The 9,458-nt window shown below is 38.6% G+C and overlaps 1 long non-coding RNA gene across 1 annotated transcript; it reads right to left on the bottom strand.

The window, feature by feature from the left end:
* Positions 1-890: 890 nt before the first annotated feature.
* LOC135293692 (uncharacterized) lies at positions 891-8,690 on the bottom strand. The gene is made up of 3 exons (XR_010355804.1): positions 8,553-8,690; positions 4,307-4,407; positions 891-2,179 (listed from the first exon to the last, which is right to left on the bottom strand). It is a non-coding gene; the product is annotated as an uncharacterized LOC135293692 (long non-coding RNA).
* Between the last annotated feature and the right edge of the window lie 768 nt (positions 8,691-9,458).

Genomic DNA, 9,458 nt, shown 5'->3' with positions numbered 1-9,458 from the left:
TTTTCACAGAACAGAGTACTTGTCACAGCTGCAGTTGTGGGCTTTTTTAAATCTAATTGCAGACTTGAAATGCAAATGACTGTAAAATTTCACACACTTATTTTCAAAATATAGATTTAAACATACTACTTTTTGTTGCCTGTGAGTAACAGTTTTTTGTTGTTGTCTGGGGATATTTATTTTGAAACTTCCCAGGCAGTCAAAATGCCAAGCTTACACTATAGAGATGTATCCTTGTAGTGTCAAATACATGCATCACATGCATGTAATATTAGGAACATGTTTTGCATGTACTGAAGAACAAGTAGATTACAGACAAGCATGCTCTCTGCAACTTTAATTCCCATTACTGTGTATTAATCAATGCTGTATATTGCAAGTCCTTATCTGCATTGTTTTTTTCCTGCAGTATTTACACACCAGGGTGGACCAAAATTTCCACAATTGTCTGGCTAAAAAGTCTGAATATTTGAAGCTGGCAGGGGGATTCTTGGGTGCTCAAAATCCTCAATCAGAAGTAAGCAAATGTAAATTTTCCCTCAGGAGCAGTGTTCTGTGATGGTGGGGTCAGGTGTGGTGAGCAGTTTGGACCAGGCAGCTGCTCTATGGATCCTGCAGCTGCTGGCTTGGATGCAGTGATGCTGGTGGTTCCTACCTTTCTATTTTTAAGGATCTAGGCCTTTAATATTTGTACTAGAATGTAGTTGTGTACTCACTAAAAAAAGCAGGATGAATCCCAGTTGTTGGAACAAATTGCTTTCACTGAGAACAAAAGCAAGTGGTTATTAACATGACATGCCAATAGGAGCCTTGCCAATGTTGACTTAGGCCTCTGGGCAATAATGCAGTGCAAATAGCATTAAATTGCAACTAAAATTTTGAAACTGAGGAACAGAAGAGTTTCAGAGCAGGTGTGTAGCAACCAGAAAACTAATAGAAGAGGAAGACTTAAGACCTCTAACAACACACAAGTCTGGGCTTCTCTGAAAAAATATCCCAAAAATTAAGCTGGCATGTCAAGACTGAGCCCTGGGGAACCCCACTAGTGACCTGCCACCAGCTGGATGTAACTCCATTTACCAACACTCTCTGAGCCCAGCCATCCAGCCAGATTTTTACTCGATAAAGTGTGCATCTCTCCAAGCCATCCACTCTAGGGTACCTGAGGGACTAACTCATTTTCAGAGATAGCTGCTTTGAAATTTCTCCAAAATTCAATTTATTGATGTCTGTCTCAGGTTGGGATAGCCAATAACAGGCACCTAAAATTTCTTGCTACCTTAGCTATAATCATCAAAGGAAAATCAGAAATCATTTAATGACAAATGTAAACTCAAGGTGGATCAAGCTACAATCCTGCTACAGGCAAGTTATCATGGATAACTCAAAATTTCTGTTCCTCCTGATGTTGGGAGCTGCAGAGATTTTTATGGGGGTTTTGCTCAGTAGATCCTTTAATGTACATCAGTGCTTAGTCAGTGGAGATAGGTAATTCTAAAGATATGTTTAGGAGCCTTAAGGATTTAGCAGAAATCTGGTATCTGATGTTTATACAGGCATCACATACAGGGAGGAACACTCAAAGGGTATTCCTGAGAGACACCTGCACTGAGCTGCCTGTAATTATTTCACCAACTGGAAACAGCATGAGCTTAACTGAAAGCAGAAAAACTGTGATTCCACAGCTCTTCATGGAGTGTAGCAAATCCTTCTGAGGCAGAGCTTATGTGCTCGACATGGCTTCCTTATAGCTCCAAGATGAGAATTTCTAGTGACGTACATCTCTGGGCTGTGCCAGCACACAGCTTGGGTCAGCCCTAGTTCAGACACAGCTCCACAAGGCTCCATTACATCATGTAAACTCACCCTTTGTGTCCCTCCTGTTACTCTCTGAATGGTGTAAATGTACAGCATAATCAGTTGCATGAAGGCAGAAGTATAAATAACAATAAAAGATTAGGAGAACATTGCAATTAATCACAAGAATGCAGGCTCAGTGAACTTTTGTTGCCATTTTTAATGAACAATACATTATAATTAGAGACACCCAAGGGGAATTGTAAGCACTTGCCAGTGCAGAGATGTCAACTACAATAGTACCTTGTCGAGAGCTTGTTCTCACCATTTCTTAGGCTGTTTGAGATTTCTTCATGAATGATGTGCTGTGTCTCAGTAATGGCTAGCAAACATGGAAGAAAAGAAAGTGAAAAAAGAAAGGAAGAGAATTAGATCCAAACTCTTCTTCTATATTTCTTTAGAACTTCACGTTGTTCCATAGGGTCTTCAAGAACTGTGAAAGTAGTGTAGAAGGAATCTCTCTGTGACCTGCAAACTACAGCTGTGTCATTTGAGGGATATCAAACAAAACACCAGCAAGAGAAATTTATTTCCCTTTAAAATGACTAATCTGATACAGACATTCCAAAGTCCACAGCAGGGGATATCAGAATACACAATTCTGGACACCCAGCTTGGACAAAAACCAGTTTTGGCACAATTCATCTCTGTGTGATGGAGTCTGATACACAAAACATAAGACATTAGTTATGTCAACTGTGATGATTCCTTGTGTGATTAATTTATGTGACCCATATACAAGGTTAACAGGTTTTCCCACAGATGTTTCCTGTTTTCATTAATTTGATAAGCCACCCATTCTGTATGCCATCCATCAATGTATAGCTTTCAGACTATTTATTCTTCTGTGAATAATTTTCCCCAATAATTTGCTTGTCTGTGGACTATCCATCAAATGGTATTTTACTTCAGGTATAGATATCTTAAGACATAGCAACTTGCTGCTATTTTTCCAAATGTGATTTAGGATGGATTTAATATATTTTTGTTCACACACAGATTTTTCCTTTAGAGTTCCCAGATTTCTCAGGGTTTCTAGATTTACAGAGCTTTAGGAACTTTGGCACAGTCAAAATAACTTCACACAGGAAAAGTCCTCTTTAATTAATTTGATATCCTTCTTTGATAAGGTCACCTGTCTTGTGGAAGAAGGAAAGGCAATGAATGCAGGTTTTTTTGGATTTTAGTAAGGCTTTTGATTTTGTTCCTCACAGCAGTCCTCTGGACACGACAAATGTGATTTAGCTTTTGGTCAGCCCTCAAGCAGTCAGGAAGTTGGAATAAATCATTGTTGTCCCTTCTTACAGAAATAATGTATTCTAACAGTATGTATGCTATTATGTTACATTTATATAGTATTTATATACTATATATTTATATATTATGTATTTGTATACTAAGCACATAAAGTAAAAATACAGTTGTATATCTATTATTTCACAAATTTTTATATGTACCCTTCTAATTTCTTATTACTAAACTGTAGATCATTAGGACAATGTTATCAAAATTGTTTCCCTAGATTCATGTGTTTGTTTTCAAGCTACAACACCTTGGATGGCATTTCTAGCAGACTTTCAATAATATTTAAAAAACACCCTGACATTTTGAAGAGCAGGGATGCCAAGCTACCTCCGGAGTTTCCATGAGATAGCTGGTGATTTGATTTGTTTAGTCAGACAATATCTATAAGTCTCATTCATATACACAAGTGTTCAGAGGAAGGAGAAAATTGCTGAGATCTCGAAGTAAGAGCCTGACAGCATGCTTAAGTGCTTTTCTCCCCTTGGAGATTACAACTTGCATGAAATGTGACACAAAATACTCTAACCTAGGAGAGAAATTCAAGAAGGCTGGAGAATAAAAAACCAACACTTTCAAGGGCCTTCTTGAATATTTGTCTTGTTTGGGATGTATCTGAGATCATCCTTAGGGTCAAAGACTCCTAAGCATCTAATTCAAAAAGTAAAGCATGGTTAAGGGCTTTTTTTCTCAGAGGTTCCCTTTCTTCAATTATGTATCTGAGAAGAGCCATCAGGAATCACCCAAGGCGTTTTGTAAGCAGATGTTAGGAATAGGAATAACATAGTGGTGAGATTTTGTTTGGGATTGAAAGGCAAATAAAGATCATAATTGCACACAGCACTGCTTGAGAAGAATGATGGAGATGACCACCTACCATTAATCACCTTCTCTGAATTTTAAGAACTTCAGGCACATTCATTTTCAATTTTATGAACAGGCTAAACTGTTTTTAAGTGGTAGGGTTACCAAGCTCCTACCTTTACCATAAATACTCCAACTTGCAATTAGAAAGAAAACAAATCCAAAAGAGAGAAAGGAGGAAAATGGGACATGCTATAAAAAGAAAAGTTGGATACCAGTAGTCCTTTGGTAACAGGCAGTCATCATGACACAGTGTTGAGACGCATTGCCAGGCTATACTGACCTCAAGAAAGATTTTGGAGTTGGCTTCCAGTGCAGATACAGGTCATGCTAATGGAACAGCTCCAGTAGCAGGATTGAATGGATTGTGAAAACCAGGATTTTCTGTAGAAAAAGAAAGATGTTGCTTAATATTGCTGCCACCATTCCACTTTCAGATAAATTTTGGACCTCCTAAATACCTACTTTTATATCAAAGGGGAAAGAAAACATTCAATACCATTGAGGCAAATTGGCATTTTTTGTGATTTCCAGTGAACACTTTTTTTTTACTAAGGCATCGAACAGAATTTTCCCTCTGTGTAGGTCTCTTTCCCTTTTGCACACATGCACTTATATAACCTGACCATTATAAACATCCCAACAAATGGAAGATCCCAACAATACCATGGGAATGGTACGAATCTGTGCCCCCCTCAGCTGAAGTAAGTATTGCTGCTGCTATTGTTGCCTTCTGTCTCCAAAGTGCTCTTCATCTGTGGTGGCCCTCGGGAGGAAACATGCAAATATATACAGACCCTTAGGACCAAGACAAAAATGACCATATGGCTACATTTTGTAACTAGATACTAAAATTGCTGGTTCAGAAATTCACTAGCTTCCACAGTTCCTGCATGGTTGCAGAGCAGTGTGTGACAGCATTAGGAAGCAATGTCCAAAGCTTTTACACTGAGAAAATACTGTATCCATGTCAGCACAGCCCTACTGACTTCATTACACTCATTGTTGATTTAGCTCAAAGGAAAGTTAGACTTATTGGGGCAAGAATTTGGTAGTAAAAAATGAAAACAGCAAACAAAAAAAAATGCCAAAAAACAGATGACAAATCACAGAGGAGAACAAAATGTTCATGATGTAAGAGAAACATCTGTTGTCCAGGTTATCCTTAAAGTACAAATGGTCTGAGCTTCCTCTTCATCTGAATTTGAAAAATTACATTTAAAAAAATTGTCCAATGCAAATATAGCACTGTGAAAGAATTGTGCCCTTTTCTAACATTTTAAAAACTCTCCAATTGTGTTATGCCTTTGTTACACTGTTCAAAAGAAAGCAATGATTCCTTTTTTGGGATCAGAGTGGTCAGACTAAGCATTTGATGCCCCCATTCACCATGACATCGAAGGAAACTCTAGACTGAAGTTGGGGTGATGTGGAAGCTGGGCCATTGATGATGCAAGTGTCAATGCAGAGCACTTGTGCTTTCAGTCATTTGCCTCCCTGGAATAAGTAATTTCATTTCAGAGCAAAATCTGTGCCCAAATGAGTGGCTACACAAGACATCCCTCACAAGGATCTTCTGCTCTCTGAGGAGTAGGGCTTTGCAACGGTGGATACCAACCGCTTCCACCTTTTATTTTCATCCTACTCCTGTCATTGCCAAGGAGGAAGGTTATTTATTTATTATTACTTTTATGCTCTTCAACAGTCTGAAGAATAAATACTTGACTGCAACAGGTTAACCAAATTTTGTAAAACCTAATGTGCCCCTTCTCAGTTCATGTGTACTGTCTCACCAAAGCATCTCAGAGTCTAAGTCAGGGGGAAGGAATCACTTTTCTGCCCTCACTGACTCACAAAGGAGCTTAGGTGAACATCTTAGAGGACATCACTAATTTATAGCTGGAAAGGTTACCACCTCACCTTCCTCACATCCCAGTGCTTGGCACAGATTGGGAAAATGGCTGGTAAACAGCCTGGCTCTGCCTCATCTAGAGCCACAAGAATCTTACTGTAAATAAATTCCCAGAAGTCTACTAAAACCAGATTTCTAGTTAAATCATAGAATCAGCAGGTAATACATTTTCTCTGAGATCAAAAGTGAGGCTGAACATGTGCTTATGTACTTCTCATCTAACTCAGCTGGAAGAAATACACAGGCTGCCCCTGGAACTCAAGATAATTTCTAACCAAAGCACTTGTCAAGATACTCTCCCCTCTGATATGTGCTACTCTCCTTGGAAGAACAAGGGGAGGGTTCAACCAGGGACTCTATATTGAGACTCTGTTAAGGTTCTCATGTTCTTTTCCTAGACACTGTACCTAATCTTCAGAGGTAGACTTCCTCTCAAAGAACAATTTAAAGCAACTTAGTGACTTTCCTCCTTTCTTTTTACCCTCTAGACATTCCTTACCTACTCTGTTTTCTTCATAGAAATCTAGGTTCAGACTACCTGATGGTAGCTATTTATGTATCTGAAGGTCACTTCAGGAACCCACTGATTAAAGATGATCTATAAGTTTCATAAATACACTCCAGTCCCATCTGTACCTAGAGAATATTTGTGCCTGCAGTTATAGACAGAAATCTATTAATTATTTATCTCGTAAGTTGTGAGGCCATAAAGGCTAAAATATCTCTTACTGGAGAGGACACAAAAGCTTTTCTTGAATAAAAGCAATTGCAAGATTTTACTCTGTGCAATATTAAAAATATAAAGAAGCCATCTGTTTTCCTTTCATGGGGAATGATTTTGTGTGTGCTATGCAGTCATTAATGATGCATACTGGAAGAGTTTTCTATATTTATTTGAACTGAAGCTAGCACTGCACCTAATGGAACACCAATTATGGTTCCTAGAAGTCAAAATGCTGTGGAAATAGATAAATGAGTTACCTAGCAATAAAAAACCAACAACAACGAAAAAAAAACATTACCACATTCATGCACTCACAGTACAGAGAAACACAGACAGCAGGATGCAAAAGCCATATTTTTTGAGAAAATCTTCTATGGCCTCTCTCTTTGTATGTCTGTTTTTAGCATATGTACACAGATGCCATTCATATATATTCTATACAAACAAGTAAGCAGAGTTCCATTTATAGTTTACTTGAGGAAGTTGATTAAACAATGTGTTGTTACACCTATCTACATGAGCTTGATTACATACTAGCAAAACTCTGTATATAGATAGACTTTGTAGAGGTTGAATTCAAACATGTGAAAGACTGAGCTATAAACATGCAGCCAAAGCAAGATCTATAAACTGTTTAAAGGGCATTAGTGCTCCAAAGTTATACAGTAAAAATAGATGGCATTATGCAGTTCAGTACATACTGCCTCTCATTAACTCCAGCACTGGCTTACACAGAACTTGTGAAGCTAAAATAACACTACTATCATTGCCAAAAAAAAGCACTCGTGAGTTGGGAAAACTCAAATTTTGCTTGCATAATCAAATGTAACACCTCTCCTCTACTGTGTATGCCACATGAGAGCATCATTACATGTTCTGACACTACTTTTCAGTGTGACACTGGCAGAATTTAGTACATATGTCATCAAAGACTGATTCATACCTGATTCTGACACTGCTTATCTTTGAAATTAGTACATCTGCAAACAGCATTATTTAAATTCTTTTTTACAGTAGTTTCACATGAAGACTTCATAGTTTAAAAAAGAATAACAAAAACACCCAGAACACAAACAAACAAAACCAAACCACAAACAAAAGAGAAACTCAAAGCTCCTTTATTCACTATCCATCCTTTTTGACACAGGTTTGTGACCCCTCAGCAACAGAGGTGCCCTGTCCCGACCTGGTGTGGCCCACCACCAGACCCAGTAAGTCACACTCTCTGCTGAAACATTCATTTCAGAGCTGAATGTTACAACTGAATAAGACCAACACTAATTCTCCGTCTCCTCCCCTGTGTCAGCCTAAAATCTAAAACTATCAAGTATGTTTTTGCCTCAAGTACGCTCTCTACACACTGACCTCTTCATCTTTACCTCCTCATCTTTACCTCCTCTTCTTCATCCCTGTCTCCTATTCCCCATTCTTACAGACAGCACAGTTCATTCAGCAACCAAATTGCTGATCTGGTCTCCATTTTTGTGAGCTCCACATCCCCCTTCCCACCTCCTTACCCTAAGAAACACTGTCTCTTGCTTTGTGCAGTCAGCCTTCTCTGCCCCAGACCTTCTTCCCAGTTATGGGAACTCCTAGGCTCTCAACCAAGATTCTTATCAGTCTTAACATTCCTGACTAACTTTAACTGAGTTAATACATGCACCTGGAGGGCTCTAAGGCTTGTGCACTCTGGAGAAATTTTAAGAAAACCAGAGTGTAAAATTTTGCTTCATAAACAAGCTTAAAAATCCTGTGATAAATTCATAAGAGTTCCATGAGAGCATGGAATACCATACATTGCTGAAGGTTACTGATAATAGTAAAAACAGACCAAAGTGCAGAGTATTGTGAGCTAGCAAATACACTCCCTCTACATCAGAGGAAATAACTCACCTTGCAGAAGGGATAGCAGAATCTTCCCCCAAACCTCACTTGCCCCTTGGACTGAGTTCTGGAGACCATCTAACCATTCAGCTGAGGCAAAGAAGAAAGGAATTGATTTAAGAAGAAGGAGGAGAGGATCTGCAATAACTCCGGAGGACTCAGAATGATGTGAGGAAGGGCTTGCATTTGATTTCTTGTTTCTAGTGGCATTTGCAAAGCCTAAGCCTTCTGTTTCATCACCAGCAGTTATTCATCCCAATGATGAAGACCTGGGCTCTTGTTACTTTGAAGCAGATGAAGTCTTAAAATATGGAGCTATAGATCCTTAACCTGTTGCTTATTTATTCATTACTTCCTGAGGAAGAAAAGGGTTTCCAGGTTAATTTATTATAGTGGTGAAATAAAACAAACAAACAAAAAAAAGGATTATAATAATAGGGAACAATTTCCCCTCAGTTCAGAAGGAGCTGTGGACTAAATGGAACATGTTTATGAAATTCCCCTTCTTCTTTCCTTAAAAAATCTGTTCTGATGCCCTAATGATGTACACCTGTTGAATTACTGCTTTGTCACTGATGGTGTTGAGAGCAGGAATTTGAAACAGGAGAACAGGGGAACAGGAATTTGAAATAAGAGAAGGCAAAGAGTCACTAAGTGAGGCTGACCCCAGAAGAAGCTCAGAGAAGAGCTGAGCCATAAGATCACAACTCTTGGTCCTAACTGATAAGCCATAAAGCCAAGAAATGAGCCTAGTTTCTTTTGTTTGCCTCAAAATTTCAGAAGCATGACAAAAATCATCTTTCAGACATAAGGAGAGACAGGTTTCAAATTTCAGGGCAGACAGGGTATGCTATACTAATTACAGACTCCATGAATGGGACGAGTCCTGAGACTGAATAGAGAGATGCAGCAAGG

The sequence above is a fragment of the Passer domesticus genome, chromosome 2, assembly GCF_036417665.1.
Source record: "Passer domesticus isolate bPasDom1 chromosome 2, bPasDom1.hap1, whole genome shotgun sequence".
Taxonomy (NCBI): Eukaryota; Metazoa; Chordata; class Aves; order Passeriformes; family Passeridae; genus Passer; species Passer domesticus.
The sequence above is the reverse complement of the archived record's forward strand: the minus strand, read 5'-3'. Positions and strand labels throughout refer to the sequence as shown.